The 25,487-nt window shown below is 35.5% G+C and overlaps 2 protein-coding genes across 4 annotated transcripts in view; one reads left to right on the forward strand and one right to left on the reverse strand.

Moving 5' to 3' along the window:
* Window positions 1-25,487, reverse strand: part of ical1 (islet cell autoantigen 1-like) — a 98,641-nt gene that overhangs the window by 67,164 nt on the left and 5,990 nt on the right. For 2 of the 3 annotated variants that reach the window (XM_073952685.1, XM_073952672.1), the window contains one exon: window positions 8,272-8,381. The gene's annotated coding sequence lies outside the window, so the exon portion shown is untranslated. The remainder of the gene's footprint in view (window positions 1-8,271; window positions 8,382-25,487) is intronic. The other variant, XM_073952674.1, reaches the window with a different exon arrangement.
* Window positions 12,455-25,487, forward strand: part of asic4b (acid-sensing (proton-gated) ion channel family member 4b) — a 750,743-nt gene continuing 737,710 nt past the window's right edge. The window contains exon 1 of the mRNA XM_073952792.1: window positions 12,455-12,716. The gene's annotated coding sequence lies outside the window, so the exon portion shown is untranslated. The remainder of the gene's footprint in view (window positions 12,717-25,487) is intronic.

Consider the following 25,487-nt stretch of genomic DNA (forward strand, 5'->3'; position numbering starts at 1 on the left):
TTTTTTATAAAGTAGTATTTAATTATAATATTACATTATATATGTTTTTGCCATGAGGAAAGTTCTTGATGACAAAAGTTCATAAATAAAAACGTTGACAATGAGTTAAACAAAAAACAGCTCTGTTTTTATTTAGTTTATATTTAAATTTAGTAATTTCTTAACATTTCTGTTGTGCATTTTTATTTTTTTGTGAGTTTTTGGATTTTGTAAAAACGTATATATGTTTTTACTCATTTTCATGTCCGATTTATTATTTCAAATAATTTATTTTATTTATTTTAGTTAATTTACTATATTTATTAGAATTTTATTTATTATTTATTTTATAATATTATCTTTTTTTTTACAAGAAAAAAATTTCTTGATGGCACAAGTTTTTCTTTCCTTTTTTTTTGTGGTATTTTAGTGTAGAATGCATGCTGCGACCACAATTTGATTTATATTAGCCTGTGGCACATGTACTGACTAAGACGGTTTTGTGGCTGTTGTAACATGTGCATACAGTTGTCAAGAAACACAGTTTGGTGATGAATGATTTTGCCATTTGTATTACAGGTGAGTCAGTCATAAAATAATGCTAAAGAAAAACATGAATAGCTGGCACAGAGTAAAAAAAATCCAAATATTGACCATTTTAGCTACGTATAAAAGAGCAACAGCGTTATCTTACAAAAAACAGTCACACCCTCCTCATTTCTGCTGGCGTGAGATCAGATAGCAAATTTCCATTTCTTAGCACTGGAACGCTGATTAGCTTTGATTAACCTGTGTTTTTTGGCTAAGATAAACCCTGAAAGTCTGCTTTGTTCTTTGAAAACATCTTTAGCATATATGCCAGGAATGAAATCTATTTAGTCTTCATGGCCGAGACCTTTATTGGTCAGTGAACATGAGCCTCTGGACTCTTTGGAAATCTGATCTTGAGGAAAGAAGTGTGTGTTGGACAGAGAGCAGCTGCCCTTTTAAAGGCTGAAGACGAATGATGGGATTAGATCTGCTTGTGTACGGTCAAGTTTAAGACTTTTAATGTGTTTGATGTTATGTGAAAGCTGAACGCATCATGATGACTTTCGCTTATACTGTTCATATACTGCAGCAAGAATTAATTCATCCCACATGATATATATTTTGCAATATGTTTCAAAATACACAAAAAGATGGTCAAGATAATAATTTGTTAAAGATATGCTTTTGTCCATTTATTTTATATTTTTTAAATATATAATTTCTAAGAAAGGGTTTCACAGCGGGGCAGTGGGCTGGCATTTCTGTGTGGAGTTTGCATGTTCTCCCTGTTTTTGCATGGGTTTCCTCTGGGTGCTCTGGTTTCCCCCACAAGTCCAAAGACATGCAGTATAGGTGAATTGAGTAAGCTAAATAAATAAATAAATAAATAAATAACATCAATAAATAAATAAATAAGAAATAAATAGCATCAATAAATAAATAACATCAAAAATAAATAAATAAATAACATCAATAAATGACAAATAAATATATATATAAATAAATAGCATCAATATATAAAGAACATCAATAAATAATTACATAAATATATAAATAAATAAAAACATATATAAATAAATAACATCAATAAATAAATAAATACCATCAATCAATAAATAAATAACATCAATAAATAAATAAATACCATCAATCAATAATTAAATAACATTAATAAATAAATAAATAACATAAATAAATAAATAAATAAATAAATAACATCAATCAATAAATAAATAACATCAATTAATAAATAAATAAATAACACAGCGGAATGAACCGCCAACTTATCCAGCACATGTTTTACGCAGCACATGCCCTTCCAGCTGCAACCCATCTCTGAGAAACATCCATACACACTCGTTCACACTCATACACTACGGACAATTTTAGCCTACCCAATTCGCCTGTACCGCATGTCTTTAGACTGTGGGGGAAACCGGAGCACCCGGAGGAAACCCATGCGGACACAGGAAGAACATGCAAACTCCACACAGAAACGCCAACTGACCCAGCCGAGGCTCGAACTAGAGACCTTCTTGCTGTGAGGCGACAGCACTACCTACTACGTGTCGCCTACATAAATAACATTATTAAATAACTATATAAACATATAAATAAATAAATAACATCAGTAAATAAATAACCGATAGCATCAATTAATACATAAATAACATCAATAAATAAATATATAAATAAGTAACATAAATAAATACATTTCTAATAAGCTAAAAAAACACAATTCTCAGTTATTTTAATTCTTGGGTTGTTTTATGTTCAATCCTCTTAAATCTGTAAAAACTAATAAGTTAGATTAATTCCTTCATGTAATCTCAACACAAATCGGTTGTGTGGAACCCAACATTTTGAATTTACTACATTTTTTACCGCATATTAGAGGTCACTTTGTAATTCCGAAGTCATTTACAATCTCAATCCTCACCCTTCATTCCTCTAAGAAATATGATATGCTTCTAAAGAGGATCTGTAGAGGATTTTGTCAAGTGATTAGCAGAAAGAAGAGCTCGAATCAAAGCAAGTGTGTCGGTATTCACTTAACACACACGCGAGCACTCACACACACACTGTACTGACAGACGGGCAGGTGCTTGGGCACCTGTTGGCACAAAAGTGGCTCACTTACATTCATTCTCCACCTGCAGTGCTTCTAACACTTTAGTTGCTCTTATGGGAATACCCACAGTACACAAACACACACACTTCCTCATTTAGGTCTACACATGGCTAATCTTTTTTGCCACAACACTAAAAATATGCTAACAGAAAGAAGGGAACTTGTTATAATAGGTTGTTCAGATCAGCTGGGTTTGTAAAATCAAGTTAAGGTTAATTTATTATCAGTCCTGCGTGTAGGAGAGTTATAGCAACAAAACTATGACTCAACAGTATGAGCTCATGAGCTATAAAGCAGCGTACATGCTAACGTAATGCTCATCTCACTTAATTTAGGACCAGGTGTTTTGTGACGAGCATGACGAAGAAATCAGAAACACGTTCAGATGATAATCCATCAGGTTTAACATGCTGTTTTACAGCTAGTTTGCCCTATAAACATTTTGAAAAGAAAAAAGGTCTTAAAATAACACTTTCGTGAGCTCAGCAATTTCTTCTGATCTACTAAGAATTTTTTTATTTATGAGAATATTTTATACTGTAAAGGTAATGAAAATCCTAACAACAGCACTGTTAGACATTTCATTGTATTTTTTTTGGTAACATCGGCAAGCTGCAGCACTGTTGCCGGCAATTTACAGCAACTTCATTTTACAGTAAAATAGCCTTATCGCAATTATTTTAATTAATTTAATTATTATTTAAATTTTATAATATGACGATTTTCACAGTATTTTTACTGTAATTTATTTACATTTTTTACTGGCAGTAAAAAAACTTTACTTTTAGTATTTGCTACAAAATTTTCATAAATTCCAAACAAGTGACGAGATCTGTTATTATTCAAAATAAATAGTACTTATTTTCTTTTGTTCATTATTTATCGTCTGTTTTAAATACATTTTGTGATACAAGATGCTAATTAATTATTTTTATCAACTATATCTTTTTTGTCTTCAACTACAGTAGCAGCACTTGATCACATTGATAACAGTAGAATACTGCAAATTCCTAATATATTCAGTAGTTTAGTGTAAACATTTTAAAATTACCCACAATGCAGTACATACAGTGCATTACAGTCGTAAACAGTAAAGAATGTATGTGGTATTTTACTGGCCATTTTTTGCAGTAGATTACTGTAAAATTCCAGCAAAGTCTAACAGTAAGGTTTCTACCCAATTTTGCAATACAGGCTCATTAGAACTATGTGCTTCTTACAAACAATTATTTTAGGTCGTACTCACACTATGTACAGTTGCCTCAAACCGGCCCAAAGCACGATTGTCCCCTCTTCTGTCTCCCCCGACGGCCCGCACTCACACTACAATCGGGCCTGGGTACGCTTACGTCATCGATGCTGCTAAGTGGAGATTTCTCTAGTTATATCGTTTCAGTCGTTTGATATGCAGTGACATGCAGTCAAATATTTCGCCAAACAGTCCTTAGGGATGCGATAACACGCAGACAGATATTTCGCCGAACAGATCCGCCCCTTTTGGCGCTCATAAACAATCATAAAGCCCTCGTGCTGCAGGAATGAGGAGGTCTGAAGGCGCGCAGCTGTCGTGCAGTGAGGGGTTTGCTTCTTTAATAATCTAGGGCAGTTTGCGTTCATTGAACAGTAAGAATGATTAATAATTCCATATGAAACGGTCCCTTAAAGTCACGTCACGCTTTCAGTTTCAGAAATGCCAACTGACCCAGCAGATGCTTAAAAAAACTGCACGGTTACACAATTCATTCAGGTTGTCCCAACACAAATCGATTAAGTCAACTGAACAAATGAAAGTGGATTGAACATAAATCTCAAGAATTGTGTTAAGTTTATTTTACATAAGTAGTTCGAACAAGCAGACAAATCCCACACGCTGAAGGTTTACTAAAAACGGCTTCAATAGAACCAATCCCTTTGGTTAATCTCACATCCCTAGTAATAATTAAAGTGTACTTTGGATTTAGCATCCTTGATAGCACACCTGCCTCCCATCCCGAACATGTCAGTTCAGAGGGCTTACAACAGCAAAAAAGACCCCAAGGACAAAACAGCCATGATGTTGAAAAATCCGCAAACAGCTCACAAAAGCTATACTTGTCTATTTCCATGTTTATATCATGAACCAGACCATACAAACCAAGTGCAATAAAACACACATTAGCTCATCACATGGTTCAAAGTTCTTGGAACCACATCTAACCCTGTTAGAAAGCTCAGACATCAAAGTGTGCATAACACATATTAAACTCAAATAGCAAGATTGGACAAAGCAAACGCTTCTCTTGGTGAGCATTCACATGTAGGTCATTAACCTTGTGGCCTCGGCGCTCCCCATTGGAGCATTTATCCCAGACACTGTGTCTAATTGGCCTAATGTGAGAGAACCTTCAACTTGCGGCAAAACCAATTGATGCTTATAATTTGACCTTCCCTTAGAGGCAAAGATTAAGGCTAAGAGCGCCACGCATGTCAACAGAATGAAAGACAAACCCATGTGGTCATTTGAACTCCTCGCACCATTTCTGCGAAGAATAAATCGTCTCTGAAATGACCCAGTTTGTACAGAGAAACGTGGGTGAATCAAAAGCAAAATCATGTTGGATTTTTCGACAGTGTAACACAATGATTTGATCCGGGCAAAGTTTCAGAGGAATCGAGGCATTGAGATGCTGAGTGAAGGTCTGGGAAGCTTTTTTTCCCCACCCGCCGCTTCAGAAAAGACTTCCCATCAGGAAGTGGGAGAAATAGAACCTGGAAGTTTACTCAGAGATTTTTTGCGCCTTGTTTTTCTGCGATTTCCTGTTTCGTTCCACCCTCAGCTGAGTAGGACGAGGAAGAGAGGGCTTAGGCGAAGAAAGAGAAGAAGGAAGGATAGTGGCATGGTAAACGGAGGAGAAGGTTGAAAGATGGAGGCTTCCCCCCTCCTCCCCGGCCCCCCCAAAACCCAGCTGTCTAAATGGAAAGGTGGCATGACAAGGAGGGAGGAGGAGGCTACAGTTGGAGGATGCTTATTGTTTTGTGATTCCTGTGTTTAGGGTTCGGTTTGTGTCCCGCGAACAAAGGCCCATTCTACTGGAGGGGATATCAGCAAGTCATTGTGTTTACAGGTTTACAAGCAAGCACGCAGGCTGACCGAAAACAAAAAGAGCAGAGTAGGGCACTTAGATCAAGAAGATCAAGAGCAATAAATGCTAGATTATAAATTCTGAAGGTCAAGAAACTTCACCCATTTCATTAGTTGATTTAACACGCAATCATTTATGAAATATGAGAAGGCTGTTTGCAATGGATTCACTATTATTCTAAAAAACAGTAGTATTTTTTTTTGGAAGCTTAAAGGGATTGTTCACCCAAAACATCCTGTGATTTTAATGGTATTTGTTTTTTCTTTATGGTAGTCGGTGATAGCTGGTTTACAGCTTTTTTCAAAATATCTTCTTTTAGGTTCAGCAGGAAAAAGAAACTCATAAATGTTTGGAATTACGTTATTGAGAGTAAATAGTGAGAAGATTTCAGCTTTGGATGAACTATCCTTTTAGCTATTTAACTGAATGACTTTTGTATTGGCATATATGTACACTGTAAAACCCAAAAAGTTAAGGTAACTTAAACCATTTTTCGTTACTCTTCAGACACATCGCCTATATTCGTGCTGTTGTGTTTGCCTATGTTTAAAATCCTACTCATTACTGGCAGGGCTAATGGTTGGAATAGACAGGGCAAGAGACCTGCTGCACTGTGCTATTCAGTGTGTCTGCATTCAGACCTGGGGATTCAGGAGGAGAGAAGTCCTTCTCATTTATAGTGTTTATATAAACAAGATTATCTTTATCATGATATAACAAATTGTGATTATGTGTATATGAAATTACGAATAACAGGTAGCAGGGCATTAAATTAATTGTTTCTTTGCATTTTAACTTTGTAAATTATAAAATCATGGTTCTCCTCAAGGTTCGTGTCTGATTTTGTGAGCCAAAGCAGCTCAGCAGCCACATTTTAATAAAACTATAGCCTTTAAACCGAAACTTCGAAGGTGTTCGGTCAATAAATACCAATATCAATTTTATGGGCCAGCCCTACATTCTGGTATATAATTGTTTACAGTGCAGTTATTCAGTCGTTGAAAACCAAGAGAACATATCATTTAATACATTTCCAAAGAACAAACAATTGACTAATTGCTAATTAACCTTACATCAAATCCCTAATATATTATATTTTATAAAAACAGCAACAACTAAGTACTGTATACATCTCCAATTCATATATAATCAACATTTGAAGTGGATTAAAACCTTTCATCAAAGTTGAAGTTGTCATAAGACCTGTTCCTGTCTTAGGACTATTTTGAAAATCAATTTTGATCCACTTCAAATGTTGACCATAATTACAAAAAACACAAGTGTGTGTTTTCCTCATCCCCAATGAGAGTTTCACTAAAACAAATCAACTTGTATTTACAAAAAAATGTAGATTAAGTGGTTGTAAACAATTTATTTGTAATGAATTTAAATAAACAAATTAAGCTGAACATTGCCGAACATGACTGAGTTTAATTTGTTTGTTTAAATTCAACACATAAATTGTTTACATCAGTTTTGCAGACAGAATTTTTTTCAGTGTAGGAGTGGTGTTTGGGGTCATGCCTCCTTTTAACAATCATACGTTTCAATTGAACAAAATCATGTGTACCAACTAGTCACTTTTCTGACAGTAAGAAAAATAGTCATGTTTCATCATGAAATCATCCTAAATGAATCATATATATTCATTTTCTTGTCGGCTTAGTCTCTTTATAAATCCGGGGTCGCCACAGCGGAATGAACCGCCAACTTATCCAGCACGTTTTTACACAACGGATGCCCTTCCAGCCGCAACCCATCTCTGGGAAAAACATCCACACAAACACACTCATACACTACAGACAATTTAGCCTACCCTATTCACCTGTACCGCATGTCTTTGGACTGTGGGGGAAACCGGAGCACTCGGAGGAAACCCACGCAAAGGCAGAGAGAACAAGCAAACTCCTCACAGAAACGCCAACTGAGCCAAGGTTCAAACCAGCAACCCAGCGACCTTCTTGCTGTGAGGTGACAGCACTACCTACTGCGCCGCTGCCTCGCCCATATATAATCATCCAATATTATAAAGTTGCATCATCTATCAAATAAAAATCAATACATGTGGCTGTGTTTGTTTGCATCATTCTAATAAGAGGAGTCTTTTTGCTGTCAATGGAGCTGAATGGAAATGGAAATCATCCTGGGATGAATCATATTCAATCATCCAGCAATATAAAGTTGTGTCATATATCAAATAAAATTAATAAATGGAAGTCAGTAATTAAAGTGCAGACACCAGGCTGTGTATGATGAGTGTATGATGATGTGTTTATGTTTTATGGAGCATGACTGTACAGTGATTGTAGATTATCTATGTGTTGGTACAGTATGTATGTTTTTCCCCACTCGTTTCCTTCTGTGGTCGTCCGTCAGTCTGACTGCTCCTTCTCTCAGCTCCATTGACAGTTAAAAGACGCCTTGTATTACGATGATGCAAACGCACACAGCCACACACACAACAAAATTCATCATAACGGTCAAATTCTTTAGTACATTCCAGCAAACCTGTATTGACTGAGGCAGACCTGTCGGGACACTGTTTACTGCTGGATTCCTGCTTGTTAAAAGTGCATGTATTGCTGGTCTTTGATGCGTTTCTTTTTCCCTTTTCTCACCTGAGGAAACAAGTAAGGGGTCATAAAGTCATCAAGTTCCAAATGTTTGGCATTAATCTCTTTTGTCTGCCGTCACTTCATGCTTGAAAACACTGATAGATGAGGACTGAAGGCGTTAAAAAGCTCACGCTGACGCCAGACGCATTGATATACCTAACAAAATAAAACCATGTATCATGCACTGATTGCTAAGTACAAATAAAAGTTTATACCTGTTTAGCTTGTTCAGAGGTGAGCTTGCTATTTTGTATTGAAGCTTTTCTTGCAATAAAGCAATGTATCAACACAGTCAGATAAAGAATAAATATAACGCATGGTCATGTAAAGAAAGCATTGATATATTATTAGTTCATCATTAACTTGAGTACATAAATAACATGTGGGTGATGAATGTGGGTTTCAAACCAACTGTCATCACCATCAAACGGCTCTTCGGGTAGCTAATGTGTTGACAAAATAGCCATATTTTGCAAACAAAATAAATGTTTAGATATTTTGTTTCACTGGTGTTGGTAGAAACTGTTAAGACTCAGAAAAATGATCTGTAAAAAATGGTTTAGTTAAATCTTTAGTTTACGCAGCTTGATTAAGAAACTAATGATGAATTTCTTAAAAGAAAGCAGGTGTAATATACAATAAAACTGTACAATTGTACATTTGTTTCATAATATAGTTACAACATTGACCAAAATTAGAGGGTTTTATCTTCAAAGTTTGTAAATATGCGGAGAATACTCATGATTTATGTACATTTAATGTTGATATTTTGTTTTATTTTATTTCATATAATGTTGATATCTCCAACTTAACATTCCAACACTAGCCTATATACAGTGCTTAGCATATTATTAGTACACCCCTCACAAATCTCTCTTTTAAATTCATATTTCTAATAGGAAGTTTTACAATATTATAATTGTGCATATACATTGGATTATTCAGTACTGAAGCCAAATCTGGAGCTAATCTAACAAAATAACTCACGATAAAGGTCCAAAAACTAGTACAGGCAAATTTATGTTACAGAAAAATATTAAATACAAATTTTAAAAAAGAGGAAAAATCAAGAGAAGCAAAAAGAAAATGTAGTGTAAATTTTGTAGTTTTTTTTTTTTTTTTTTTTTGCAATGTTTTGCTTGAATTTAATTATCTTACAATTTCTAAATATGTTTGGTCACTAAACTATTATTTTAATAGATATATATGTTTCATGTTTTTTTTTTTTTTTTTTTTTTTAACTGCACCAAAATCCATTGCCTATATTCACTGAGAAATGGATAACAATATTCATTTTCAAAATGGGGTGTGCTCAGTTACTTCACTAAATACGGTTGAAGTCAGAATTATTAAACCCTTTAAAGTATTAGCCCCCTCTGTTTACTTTTTTCCAATTTCTGTTTAACGGAGAGAAGATTTTGTCTGCATATTTCTAAACATAATAGTTTTAATAACTCATTTGTAATAACTTATTAATTTTATCTTTGCCATGATGATAGTAAATAATATTTGACTAGATATTTTTCAAGACACTTCTGTACAGCTTAAAGTGACATTTAAAGGCTTAACTAGGTTAGGTTAATAGGCAGGTTAGGGTAATTAGACAAGTTATAGTATAATGATGTTTGTTCTGTAGACTATTTTGTTTTGACCTTAAAATGGTTTTTAAAAAATTTAAAACTGCTTTTATTCTAGCCGAAATAAAACAAACAAGACTTTCTTCAGAAGAAAAAATATTATCAGACATACTGTGAAAATTTCCTTGATCAATATATATATATATATATATATATATATATATATATATATAATATATTAATTATTTATATATTAATTATATATATTACATATATTATATATATATATATATATATATATATATATATATATATATATATATATATATATATATATATATATATACACACACATATATATATATATATATATATATATATATATATATATATATATATATATATATATATATATATTTTGCACTCATAAGGGCTGCATTTATTTAATTATATTGCAGTACAATTATTCAGTGTATTTTTAAGATGTAATGTATTCATGTGCTTGGAACATTTCATTTTCAGCCGCTTCAGTGTCACATGATCTTCAGAATTCATTAAAATATGCTTTTTTTATTTTAATCAGTGTTAACTTTTTTTCAGAATTTTTCGATTAATAAATTGTTAAAAAGAGCAGCATTCAACTCAAATATTTTGTGAAATTAGAAAGGTCTTAGGGTAAGGCATCTCAGTATTAACACCATAAAAAAGTTCTTGCTGCCTTGAGTTTTTTTAGCTGAATCAAATGAACTTTTCTAGTAATCTCAACTTACTACTCAACTTATTACTCAAGCTGATTAAACATTAAGTTAAACTTTGTATAGCTTAAAAATGTAGTTGAAACTTGATTAACTTTAACTATAAGTTACAACAATGTAAAAATACTAGCATGGTAGCGCAGTGGGTAGCACGATTGCCTCACAGCAAGAAGATTGCTGGTTCGAGCCCTGGTTGGGTCAGTTGGCATTTCTGTGTGGAATTTGCATGTTCTCCGTATTTGCGTGGGTTTCCTCTGGGTGCCCCGGTTTCCCCTACAAGTTCAAAAGCATGCACTATAAGTGAATTGTATGGTGGCCGAGAGAGCTTAATGAGCTGCAATTTAAGAAAGCACCAATTACAGAAAACACCAGTGAATAAAAAAACAAGCTTTGTCAATTTGACAGCACGCATTTTGCAAATTGGTCACAACACAAACAACTTAACAAACCCACAGCAAATTGGTCACAATACTTGCATATATGCACCTAACACAACAGAAATGTTTCTAGGGGACCAAAAACCATGACGAACCCTGCTGAGAAATGGATGTATTATTATGCCATGTGTAACGACTGGGGGGAGTGATACTCAAAACAGAAGGTAAGATCCAACATGCAGGTTTATTCAGCGTCAGGCAAGCAGTGGTCATACAGGTGCAAATGGGTATGTTAAGGCAGTCCAGAATCGTAGTCGTTTTAAACAGGCAACAGGTCAAAAGGCAGGCGGCTAAACTAGAGAACAAGGGTAAACAAGGCTAGGGTCTAAACACGGAGAAAACAAGACAAGGAGAAACGCATTGTAATGTCACACTGGGAAAACAAGACTCGGCAAACTGGATGGGTTCATGAGTGGCTTATGTATGGTGTGCTATCAGACTATGACAAGGTTCAGCTGGTGTGTGCAATCAAGCTAGATGAATGAGCATGGGTGTCTGGGAGCAGTGCATGTATGAAAATGTAGTCCTGGGAAATGCGGAAGTGTAGTCTTGAAGTTCGTGTGAGAACCAGCGATCTCTGGAAAGCGATCGCTGGTTGTGTGACACCATGTCTGTTGCTCAGTGAAGTGATTGGTGGTCTTTAAAAGGTGAGTTGTTTTTCTGTTTATTTTAATATCCTGATTACACGACATAAAAAAAAACACATCCATATCTCAGCAGGGTCCGTCATGTTTTAACTCCTCAATTTGCTTAACTGTTTCTTTAGAGCTGTTCAAGAGCAATACATGAAAAATAACCACAAGGTGTCACTGTAGAGACGGGTTTCGAAACGTTTCGAAGCTTCGACACAATTGTAAAGACTGTTTCAGTGTTTTAATGAAGCCTTGCTTTGCCCACCACTAGATAAACGGTAAAACAAGGCAAGGGAAAGGTATTGTAATGTGCACAGTATAACAAGACTCAGCAACAATGTGTGTGTGCTGTCTTTATAGCCTATTTCAGTGGTTCTCAAACTGTGGTACGCGTACCACTAGTGGTACGCGGGCTTCCTCCTAGTGGTACGCGGAGGAACCGCTGAATAATGAAAGAAACAATTAACACTTTTAATCCTTTAATGCGTAATATAACATCGATGTGATCAGCATTGGCTGTTTTGTGAAGCGTACGATCACAGCGCTGTGCTTAGAGTGTTTATTTTAGAGCATTGTGTCATAAGCTGCTGAAAATCAGTTTCCGAAGTTTAAGAATTGATTCTGAAGCGTGATTTGACTGACATGAAAAGTAGCCAATCACAGTCGACCTTGTCTAGTTGCGTGAAACGTAAGGGCGGGACAAATGCTTTCTGTGTTGCAGAGACAGAAAAAAACAACTTAAAAACAAATGTTTTGTTGGAATAATGCTTCTCGGATGTTTTCACTATAGAGATGTCTAGCAGAGTAATTAAACCGCGGACATATTTCCTGCCTTTTTGATGATCTACAAACACGTTTCGCTCTCCGACAGCCAGTCGACTCGCCTCTGACCTGTCACTCCTCTAAATACATTCTGAATGGCGGCGCGGGAATAGAGGTATTGCGCAATTACTAATTTCTGGAAATGTGGCGAGTGCTTTATTTAAACACGACAGCGCATTCATGTACGCAAATCGCTAAAAACAGATATGCGAGCTCTTAAATAGGCTTTTTTCAAATGAACTGCAAGTGCTCTCATGGTCGCCTGTGTGCTCAGATTGAATACAATCGCGATCTCTCCACTATTAAAGTAGATATTATTTATCTTTGCTCCTTGACTAAATTTAGTCAAAAGTATTTAAAGTTATTAAGTATTTAGAATTAGATTGATGCATGATCGATGACAATGCTAATGGTCTTCTTATTTGGCTGTATTATGAAGTGAAACTTACTTTTAGCAAAGGTGGAATTTTTTTTTTGTTTCTTTACGACACAAGAATTATGCTGGAAATGTTTCTGGATGAGGTATTTGTGTGATTTATACATTTAGCTGTATAGCTGTCTTAAAGCATTACAGGTCAAAGCAATCCGTTGTTACTTATTTATTTATCAAAATTAACAAAAAGGCTCTTAAAGCACTGCTTTGATAAATGTTTTGTTGTCATATTTCAAATACCTCAAGTAAAATGAAGCGATTTGTTTTATATTTTTACTGACAGTGTACTGGTATTTTTTTTTTTAAAAGTTTCTATTTTAGATTAAGATCAAGTGTAAAAAATAAAATTTACATGTGATGTACAGATATTTAAGAAACAAATTTGCCATATTGTAAAGAAAAATAGTGTAACAAATGTAAATAAAAGGTTAAATTTAAATCTTTTTACCATATACTTTAATTTAACCTTTCAAAGCTTGAAAATATTGTTTAAAAACTGGGCAAAAAGTGTCTCTATGGCCTTAAAGATTATGTGGTAGTTTTACCAGTGCTATTGAAAAAGATTAATTGTCATGAAAGGAAAAATCGACCATAATTCCTTTGTTAGTACAAATTCCTGTACATGTAGCTTTGGGATTTAAGCAATTAAACCATTCAACCAGGTTTAAACTTAAAAAAGTGATTTCATTATGAAAATCTGATTTTTTTTTTTTTTTTCAAAAGTAACCAACTTGTTCTTTCTAAAAGAGTACTTTGTACTTTTACCTAATACTAGTATTATTTACAAAAATTTGTGTTATTTTAGCAGTGTAATAGTATTTTTACTTGAGTACAAAAAACATTTCACAAGCATTTAGTGCAGGTTTATTATATTATTAATATATGATTAATAAATATTATTATTAATGTTTTTTAATTGTATCTATTCCTACAGTATGCAATGTTTTATGGGTTGCTGAGAATACATTTCAGGTCTTCAATACATAGGATGTCAGTCTTGAAAAAAAAAATAAGTGCTGGAAAAAGTGCTTAAAATTCCTTGATTTTCATTAGGCTGTGCCTGTATGAACCCTGTCATATGTACATTTAACATATATTTCAAGATTTGTCTGAAAGTGTAGGTATATGACATATAGCCTATATTCATAAGGTCCAAGCAACATCTCCAGCTTTTGATGAATAGGCTACTATGAATACTTTAGATTTAAGTACAGCAGTTTTCTTTATACTTTTTAAGAACAGGTCATTTTTAAAGAACTTTTAAAAGCACATTTTAACTAAAACTTTTTTTTTTACCTGCAAGCACAGTTAATGTTCAGACTATTTAAAATGTTTAAAGTGACTGACAATAATACATAATCTTAATAATAGGAATTAATTTGCATCATTTTTAAACTGTGCACACCTGTAGCTGCTTAATTAGGCCTACAACGCTATTTTTTAATACTGGTTAAAAAATAGCGTCGTAAGGTGGTACTTGGAGAGATAATTTTTTTCTAAGGTGGTACTTGGTGAAAAAAGTTTGAGAACCACTGGCCTATTTGATTACACCTGAACAGCTTTAGCTGTGTGTGTTTGCAATCAAAGGTGAACCGGAACAGGTGTGAGAGTACAGTTATGATGGTATTTGTAGTTCGTTTGGATTTATAGTCCTACAGGGATCAGCATGGGATAGATCGCTGTGGTGATAGTGACAAAGGCCATGATAAAAATTGTGACACATTCTATTTTATTATTTGCCATATTGAATTAGACAGAACTTTTAACCTATTAAAAGGAACAATAAAGTAACCCTACAAAGACATGTAACCATACACGTATATTCGTGATTTCAAATCCATACAAACAGCGGTTTCTAATTTTAGAATATTTACTGTACTTGTGTCTGCATCACAACAGGAACAACCTTTTTCCTCTTCGTTTCAGGAAAGTTGAAAAGGTCTAACAGACAACACACATGTTGTTGTGATGCAGTGACAGGGAGCGCGCTTCAAAACACACACTGACGCACACAAACAAACAAGCGCACAAGCAACCTCGGCCATCTGTGTAAAGCAGGTTGTGTCTGAAACCCAAACACACAATAACTCACGCACATGCTACTGTTCGCAGGAGGCTATAAATATAACAATGGGTCCGGCACAATATGATTATGCCCTATAATAGCTTCCTTCCAGGTCAGCTCCTCTCATCTCTCTCTCTCTCTTTACACAGACGATTCATTCACTCGTTTTCTCACGATTTCAGCTGCGTGGAGGATGTCCTCAAAAGTCCAACAACATCCTAATAGACAGCTGAGAGTCAAGTGTTTGTGTTGGTCTGCATGTGTGTATGTGGATTTGGACACATTTGTTCAGCTGTGCGTCTGTTTCAAAGGTGTTGTGATAAAGCAGCATAGGAACATTTATGAAAATGGTACAGATGTTTTGTTATATAAATGGAGATCAACTAAATGCAATCATAAATGCTCATAAATATTTGTGAAGAGATAGCTAACATATCCCAGCAGGCACAGGATGTCAACATGACATCAGATTGAGGCTGTACCCCAATGTCGATATATTGAAGCATTTTATTTGGAAATCAAAATCGAGTCCAGCTGACATCAATGTCCAACGTCCAACCTAAAATCAACCAAATATCAACGTTGTGTAGACGTAAGCAATATGACATCTATAAGACATTGGATTTAGGTTGCCATACCTGACCATCAATATGATGTTGGTTTAAGATGTTGGCTCGACGTAGAATTTGGGTCACTTTCCAACACAACCTAACATCAACCAAATATCAACGACATTTGACGTTGTTAGACGTAAAAATAAGGTTGTCCTTAGATGCTGGCTAAACATTGAATTTTGGTCAACTGACATCACGACCTAAATCTAACCTAATATTGACGTTTTACGATGTCGTGCGCCTACTGGGATGTTATGAGCTATTAAACATGCCTGTTTACATTGTGTCATTTACATGCACACAGATATCAAAAACAGATAACTTTTTATGTGTTTGGACGTTTACATGACAACAGTGTTTTGGTGGCCTGAAAATAAAATGGGTCTGAAATAAAATGTTTTAAAAATGGGTGTGAATAAAAATGTTTTAGAAAATGATACTATTATCATCTCTGTGTTAACTACAAAAATGTGACAAAAACAGTGACATCATGTGTATTATGTGTTCTGTTTATTGTCATGATTGAGTACTAGAAAAATAATAATGAACTACAAGATGCATAGTAATTCTTCACAAAGTAACACTGCCACCTATAGGACTAGCATGCAAAATTCGTTCATTCAATCATTTTCCTTCGGCTGAGTCTCTAAGTTTATAATTCTAAAGATCGCGAATTATGTAGCCAGATGTACGTATGGCTGCATTTCGTCTTTAAAATGAACACTACGGGGCAGTATGACCCCGTTCCGTTTCACGCTTACCAGCTGACCACTTACCTCCATATGAATAGGTTTCCCATTGTTACCAGTTTGTCCAGTTAGCTCGCCATGTACGTTGACAAGTTTGAGAGGCAGAGTGGAGCTGACCACGATGATGAGGTTTGAGTTTGGTGAAGAACAGTTCCAGAAAGTGAGTAAGACAAGAACAAAAAATCAAATAAACAAGTAAATAAGGCAAGGCAAGGCAAGTTTATTTATATAGCACATTTCATACACAATGGCAATTCAAAGTGCTTTACATAAACAAGAATAAAAGAAACAAGTAAAATAAAAATAAAAACAAATAATAAAAATGCATAAAAACAAAACAAAACATAAAAACAGGTAAAATGTGATATAAAAGAATGAAGAAGAAGAGAAAAACATGATAGTGCAATCTGTCGGACGCAGCACAGTGCTCATTCAGTAAAGGCACAGCTAAACAGATGTGTTTTCAGTCTTGATTTGAATGTGCCTAATGTTGGAGCACATCTGATAATTTCTGGAAGCTGATTCCAGCAGCGAGGGGCGTAGTGGCTAAAAGCCGATTCACCCTGCTTTGACTGAACTCTTGGAACTTCTAGTTTATTTGATCCTAAAGATCTGAGTGATCTGTTAGGTTTGTATTGAGTGAGCATGTCTGTGATGTATTTAGGTCCTAGGCCATTTAGTGATTTATAGACCAGTAATAATACTTTAAAATCTATTCTGAATGTAACTGGCAGCCAGTGTAAAGACCTGAGGACAGGTGTGATGTGCTCTGATTTTCTGGTTCTGGTTAGAATTCTGGCTGCAGCGTTCTGGATGAGCTGCAACTGTCTGACTGTCTTTTTAGGAAGACCAGTGAGGAGTCCATTACAGTAATCCACCCTGCTGCTGATAAAAGCATGAACAAGTTTTTCTAAATCTTCACTAGAAACAAAGCATCTGATTCTTGCTATGTTTTTAAGATGATAGTATGCTTATTTACTGACTGCTTTGACATGACTGTTGAAACTTAGATCTGACTCCAGAGTCACACCAAGATTCTTGACCTTATTTTTTGTCGTTTGACCTTTAGTGCCAAGGTACGCATTAACCTAGAGAACCTCATCTTTGTTTCCAAACACAATAATTTCAGTTTTCTCTTTGTTTAACTGAAGAAAGTTTTGGCACATCCAATTGCTCATTTCATCAATGCATTGGCAGAGGGTGTCAATGGGGCTGTCGTCATTAGGCTGTAAGGCTAGGTAGATCTGAGTGTCATCAGCATAGCTGTGGTAGGAGATTTGGTTCTTTCTCATTATTTGGCTTAGAGGGAGCATGTAAAGGTTGAACAGGAGAGGTGCCAGAATCGAGCCTTGTGGGACTCCACACGTCATGGGTGTCCACCTCGACCTATGGTCACCTATACTGACATGGTAACCTCTACCTTCTAGGTAAGATCTAAACCATTTGAGGACCGTGCCAGACAGCCCAACCCAGTTTTCCAGCCTATCCAGAAGTATGCTGTGATCGACAGTGTCAAATGCAGCACTGAGATCCAACAATACCAGCACTGTTATTTTACCTGAATCTGTATTTAGGCGTATATCATTGATTATCTTTATAAGAGCGCTCTCTGTACTGTGATGTGCTCTGAACCCCGATTAAAAATTGTCTAAACACCCCCTGAAGTTTAAGAACTTGTTGACCTGGTTAAAAACTACTTTTTCAATGATTTTGCCAATGAAAGGGAGATTTGAGATTGGCCTGTAATTGCTCAATAGGGTGTTATCCAGGCTGCTCTTCTTCAAGAGGGGTTTAACAACTGCAGTTTTAAGTGAGGTTGGAAAAATCCCTGATAGAAGTGAAGCATTTACCACTTTTAGAAGATCCATTTCTAAACAGGTAAACACCGTTTTGAAAAATGATGTGGGGAGCATGTCAAGACTGCAGGTTGATGTTTTCATAACTTGCACAGTCTCTTCTAAGATTTTGCTGTTAATTGCCATGAAATCAGACATAATGTCTGATTTCTTAAGTTGTGGTTGAGCTTGTTTGATATCGACACAACTTGGCTGATTGGATGAGCTGATTGCCTTTCTGATATTATTGATCTTATCAGTGAAGAAATGAGCAAACTCATTACATTTGCTTTCAGAGAGGAGCTCACTCGGAATCTGACTGGGGGGGTTTGTGAGTCTCTCTATCGTTGCAAAGAGTGTGCGAGCATTATTTAAGTTGCTGTTTATAAGGCTTGAAAAGAAAGTCTGTCTAGCAGTGTTTAGTTCCATATTAAAGGCATGAAGACTGTCTTTATAGATGTTATAATGGACTACTAGTTTCGTCTTTCTCCACATACGCTCAGCTTTTCTGCACTGTCTTTTCATCATTTGTACTCTAGGTGACCTTGTCCAAGATCCCTTTTGCCTGCCAGTCATCTTCTTGACTTTAACAGGAGCGATGTCATTTATGACATTCTCAATTTTAGAATTAAACAAATCAAGGAGAGAATCAACAGAGTCTGCAGATATACTTGGTGCTAGCGATATGGCCTTCATAAACTGCTCACTGGTGTTCTCATTTATGCATCTCTTTCTGACAGAGACAGGTCTGTCTTTAATAGCTGGAGTGATCAATATATCAAAAAAGATACAGAAATGATCAGATAGTGCCACATCCTTAACAACAGTTGATGAAATGTGTAAACCCTTAGTTATAAGTAGATCAAGAGTGTGTCCACGATTGTGTGTGGGTCCTTGAACATGCTGAGTCAGATCAAAAGTGTTAAAAACAGTCATCAGTTCTTTTACAGCATTGATTTCTGGATTATCAATGTGAATATTAAAATCCCCAGCAATACTAAAATAATCAAATTCAGAGGTTACTATTGATAACAGCTCTGTAAAATCATCAATAAAAGCTGGAGAATATTTTGGAGGTCTGTAGATAATGATCAGTAAGATGCGTGGAGCACCTTTTAGTGCTATACTCAGATATTCAAAAGACAAATAGTCACCAAATGACACTTGTTTAAATTCATACACATCTTTAAACAGGGCAGCGATGCCTCCACCTCTCCTATTAGCTCTGCAAACACTCAAAAAGTCAAAGTTTAAAGGAGCTGCTTCATTCAGAACTGCTGCGCTACAACTGTCATCTAGCCAAGTTTCAGTTAAAAGCATAAAATCAAGGCAATTTGTGGTAATAAAATCATTGACTAAAAGAGACTTATTGTTGAGCGATCTGATGTTTAAAAGCGCTAACTTAACAGTTTTAGCTGTTTTTTCTATAGTAGTCTCAGATCTACATTTAATAGACACCAGATTTGAATGATTTGCTAAATGGCCTGATGAAGTCTTTGGTTTTCTGTCACTTAACACAACACATATCTGCTTAGAGAAAGCTACAGACACACTGGGTTCCTGCTTGTTCTGAAAACATTTGATAAAGACACTGAGTTAAAAGTAAAATCGGAAAACGTAATAAAATCATGTGAGGACTTGTCTTTTTCTGGATTGCTTTTTAAAACTGTCAGTTGGGTTTAGGGAAGTGCGTGGGTGGGTCAATCGGGGGTTTTGAAAACACTATCGGTTGGGTTTAGGGAAGGAGGAGGGTGGGTCAGTCGATCGGTCAGTCTGTCATTCGATCAATCGGTCAGTCAGTCGACAATGGCCTCTGGTGGATTTACGCAAGAATAGCAGGTGTGAATGGCACTCGAGAGAGAAATTTTAGTTCTAAAAAAGTGTACACAGAAGCCTCTGGCGAACTCGCAAAAATAAAAAACACAAAAACGTATCTCCTGGGACATATTTTGCGATGTACAGAAACATATACAGGGGTACATATTCAGAATGAGCCTGGGTTTTTTTTTTTCTTAAAAAATAATACTTTTGTACAATTCATGATAAAAATGCATATGAAATCTCCACCTTGGCCAAATATTTACATTTTCCTGTCAAATCTTCTTAGGTTGTCTTTATATTATATAAGTACACAACAAATTTGAGCAGATTGGGTAAATTTGAATATATCCTAAATATAAAGTTCTCACAACCATAGTTGCATTTTTATTAACATAAATTTTTATCACAGATTTTTATTGAGTTTCTGCTATTATACAACTATATAAAAACAAACTTCCTCTATTCTTTCTTTAAGCAATCAGGTTAGTGCAAAAGCTTTAAAAGTCTTATCATTCATAATGTCTGTTGTTTGTGGACAGGTGTAGTGTCAGGTGTGTTGTATTATTTATGACTAAGCCGCTGTTATGTATGAGCCGTAATCATAATTCAGATCCATGGTCAAGCTCAATAGTAAGAGAGCAACAGTTTGCGCTTCCTAACAGTGACTGGCCTTCCTGTGAGTCTGAGCTAACAATGGTGGGAAAAAAGATCCTTCATTGACGGGACCGATTTTCACACGTCCACGTGAAACCAACGACAGCATGCACTCGACGCCCTTCAAACAGACCACCAAGTTCAACAAAGACACTTCTAACAAAAAAAGGCCATCATGGCAACATAAACACACCGTTAAGGGAATCCATGGGAAAAAAGTGAAAAGGGGTTACAGGATTTTCCTAATTGAAAGGTGAAGTGTGTAATTTATTGTGATGTCAAAACAATTTCCAACTGTAAGGAAGTTATTAGTAGGTAATTTTTTTTGTAATAATACAGCTCTGTTGTGGTGTTAATACAGTGATTGTTTGTTTGAGCGTCCGCACCATCCTGATACAGAAATTTTGCCTCAAGTAGTGCCATTCTAAGGCCTAAACAATAGAGGACAGTGAGATTTAAAATTCACAATTATTTTCTCACCCTCCACTTTTTCCAATTCAGGCTTATTCTGAAAACGTACCACTATATACATTTCTGGGGAACGCCAAATATGTCCCAGGAGCTAAGTATTTTGCAGTTTTTATTTTCGCAAATCCACCTAAGGCTGATGTGTACGCTTTTTTAGACCTGAAATTTCTCTCATGAGTGCCATTTGCGCCTGCTGTTCTCACGTAAATCCACCAGAGGCCGAATGACTGAATGACTTACTAACTGACCGATCGACTGACCCACCCTCCTCCTTCCCTAAAACCCAACCAATAGTGTTTTCAAAAGCACCGATTGATCCGTCCACCCACTTCCCTAAACCTAACCAACAGTGTTTTTAAAAGTAATCCGGAAAAAGAAAACCCCTCGCCTGATTTTTACGTTTTTCAGATTTTACCACATTCTCACCCTGTTATTTACTTGTTTATTTGATTTTTTGGCTTACCCACTTTCTGGAACCGTTCTTCACCAGACCTGAACTCTGTCGTCATGGTCAACTCCTCTCTATGTCTCAAGTCTGATGATGTACATGGCAAGCTACTGGACAAACTAGTAACAGTGGGAAATCCATCCATACGGAGGTAAGCGGTCAGCTGGTAATCGTGAAAAGGAACGGCAACAAACCACCCTATAGTGTTCATTTTAAAGACGAAACTTCTGGCTACATAATTCGCAATCTCCAGAAACATATAAAGGGCTACGTTTTCAAAATAAGCCTATGTGTTGCAGACTTTTCCCAAACATGTTTGAGCTTCTTTCTGTTGAATACAAAAGTAAATGTTTTGAAGAATGTTGGAAACCGGTATCCATTGTCTTCTTTAACCTCTATGTACTATCCAAACTGAACACCCTTTGGTTATGTTGGTGGCTGTTTTTGCCCATCTGACTTCTATTATAATGACATTTTTGCATTTTGCAAAGTCATGACACCAAATAATCATGCATTCTTGAATGTTAGGGTTTTTTCCAGTTGGAAAGAGGTAAAACTTTTAATTTTTACTGTTCATCATCTGTTGGCAGCATTAACCCTTTTCAACGGCCTGTGCAAAAACGTTTCCGACTTTTATATGGCGTTATATAGAGTAAAACAGCATATTTAGGTGCATAAATACACTTACTACACTTACTAATATTTACATCTTCCGAACAGAGAAGACCCGCAACAATCAAGAATGCATGATTAGATGGTTTCATAGCTTTGTAATTAAAAAAGTCATTTTAATATAAATCATTGGGGCAAAACCAGCCACGAACATAATGAAAGGGTAGTGAATTTGCCCAGCGTGTATTGTTGAGTTTTTGAAAAATTTCAAAGCATTTTCCCAAAATATGTGTTAAAATAAGATTTGTCACCAAAAATCCTTCCTTTTGCTGAAACAGAGAAAGATGTTAAAGTAAGAGAAACAGCGAATGTGGCTAAAGTAAGACTCAAAACCACCCCAGAGTGGATGACAACATTCCAAACACCACACGCAGGATAAGTATATTGTTTTTTATGTTTTATTGATGGATGTAAATGCCAGTTTTCAATGTTCTTTCAAATTTTTTTATTTGTTTTAAAAAAATAAACTTTTGAGAACCACAAGAACCACTTGAGGTTGAGTAAATGCTGAGTAAATTTTCATTTTTAGGTGAATAGTTACTTTAAACTTTTCCAGTTTATCAAAATCTGTGTGCAGTCTGTTATTTGTACCCCTATGTGTATACAGTATTTTTAAGTATTTTGTGTTTTCATTTCTTTTTGTACTTTTTTTTTACTCTTAATTCTTCGGCTGTACTTACACTAAGTACAGTTGCCTCAAACCGGGCCGAAGCACGCTTGTCCCCCCTCCCATCTCCCCCGACAACCTGCACTCATACCACAATCGGGCCTGAGCACGCTTACGTCATCGATGCTGCGCTGTTCAGTGAGAAGCCCTCTCGCTCATACAGTGGAGATTTCTCTAGTTATATCGTTTCAGTCGGTTTGATATGCAGTGACATGCAGTCAAATATTTTGCCAAACAGTCCTTAGGGATGCGATAACACGCAGTCAGATATAAACAATCATAAAGCCCTCGTGCTGCAGGAGTGAGGAGGTCTGCTAAGGCACGCAGCTGTCGTGCAGTGAGGGGTTTGCGTCTTTAATAATCTACGGCAGTTTGCGTTCACTGAACAGTAAGAATGATTAATTAATCCATATGAAACAGTCCCTTAAAAGTCACGTCTCGCTTTCGGTTCACAAAGCCCATCCGCGCTCTGGCCAACCTCTTCCAACCGGGCCAGGGTCGGCCAAGTGAACCGTGCTTGAGCCCGATTCAGCGCACACTCACACTTCTCAAACGATCTGGGAAACGGGCCTGGGCATAGTGTGAGTAGGCCCTTAATAGAAGTATTTGTATTTGCTGTATATTTAAGTGTATGGGTGTTTCACAGTACCCTCATAATCAGGAACTAAGCCCAAGTAAAATGAATCAATGTGTTTACATTCATTGTGTAGTATAATTGTTATTTGTATGTAAGTTCAGGGCCAGAGAGTAATGTAATTCATCTCCATTTTTACTAAAATCATTTGTATTTATTGAATATTTACATGTATCTTGTAGTGATTTTGTTATTTGTATGCAACCAGGGTCTGAGAGTAACATAATTTCTGACTCCAGGGTCTGAGAGTAACGTAATTTCTGTATGTCTGTATGTGGCAGAACTAACAATACAGCTGACATTAACTTGGACTTTTATTGACTGCCAGCTGTTTTAGCAGAGATTTTTCATTTTTCACACATGGATTTAAAACGTTTTTGTTAACGCATTACAACTGATGAACCACTCCAACCCTCATTATAAACATTGATTTGACATTTGAACAAAATACATACAAATCTGAAAAAATAGGTACACGGGAGGACTACTGTGAAATGTCATTTCTTTAATGTCATTTAAAAAAAAAAAGAATTAGTGCGAATAGTTAGGTTCAAAAGCATATACAATCTTTTAAAACAATTGAAGCTCACACAAATATTTTACGTTTTTATAAGTTAAAATCAATTTTGCAAAGGGGAAAAAAAATTAATTTTTACATGGAATTTGAAATATGCTAGCAATCAAATAAGCTATAGTATAGTATAGTATAGAAATAATCGGTAGTTTTAGGTCAGTTTTTAATCTGTTTAGAAATTATTTTAGACTTGTATTTAACAAGGTAATATTAAATTGATCAAATGTGTCTCTAAACAATTAAGATGTTATAAAATACTATTATTTCAAATAAATGCTGTTATATTGAAATTTCTATAAAATAAATAATTAAACAAAAAACTAATGCATCACAAATATTTCCACAAATAATATAATATAATATAATATAATATAATATAATATAATATAATATAATATAATATATAATTCATTCATTTTCTTGTCGGCTTAGTCCCTTTATTAATCCGGGGTTGCCACAGTGGAATGAACCGCCAACTTATCCAGCAAGTTTTTACGCAGCGGATGCCCTTCCAGCCGCAACCCATCTCTGGGAAACATTCACACACACACACTCATACACTACAGACAATTTAGCCTACCCAATTCACCTGTACCGCATATCTTTAGGCTGTGGGGGAAACTGGAGCACCCAGAGGAAACCCACACGAAGGCAGGGAGAACATGCAAACTCCACACAGAAACGCCAACTGAGCCGAGGTTCGAACCAGCGACCCAGCGACCTTCTTGCTGTGAGGCAACAGCACTACCTACTGCGCCACTGCCTCGCCCATAATATAATATAATATAATATAATATAATATAATATAATATAATATAATATAATATAATATAATATAATATAATATAATATAAATTTTTTTTTCAGCTTAGTCCCTTTATTAATCAGAGGTCACCACAGCGGAATGAGGTGACAGCCCTACCCACTGCGCCACACCGCCGCCCAGTATAATATAATATAATATTTCAAACAATAATATTTATAACTGTGCTAATAAGAAATGCTTCTTGAGCAGCAAATTAGCACATATTACACTGATTTCGGGAAAATCTTAAGTATTACTGTTAATCTATTGTCTATTAATCTAATCTATTGATTAGTCATATCAATTGTTTATAATACTATTTATAACTGTGCTAATAAGAAATGCTTCTTGAGCAGCAAATTAGCACATATTACACTGATTTCGGGAAAATCTTAAGTATTACTGTTAATCTATTGTCTATTAATCTAATCTATTGATTAGTCATAT

Source organism: Danio rerio, chromosome 6, assembly GCF_049306965.1.
Source record: "Danio rerio strain Tuebingen ecotype United States chromosome 6, GRCz12tu, whole genome shotgun sequence".
Taxonomy (NCBI): Eukaryota; Metazoa; Chordata; class Actinopteri; order Cypriniformes; family Danionidae; genus Danio; species Danio rerio.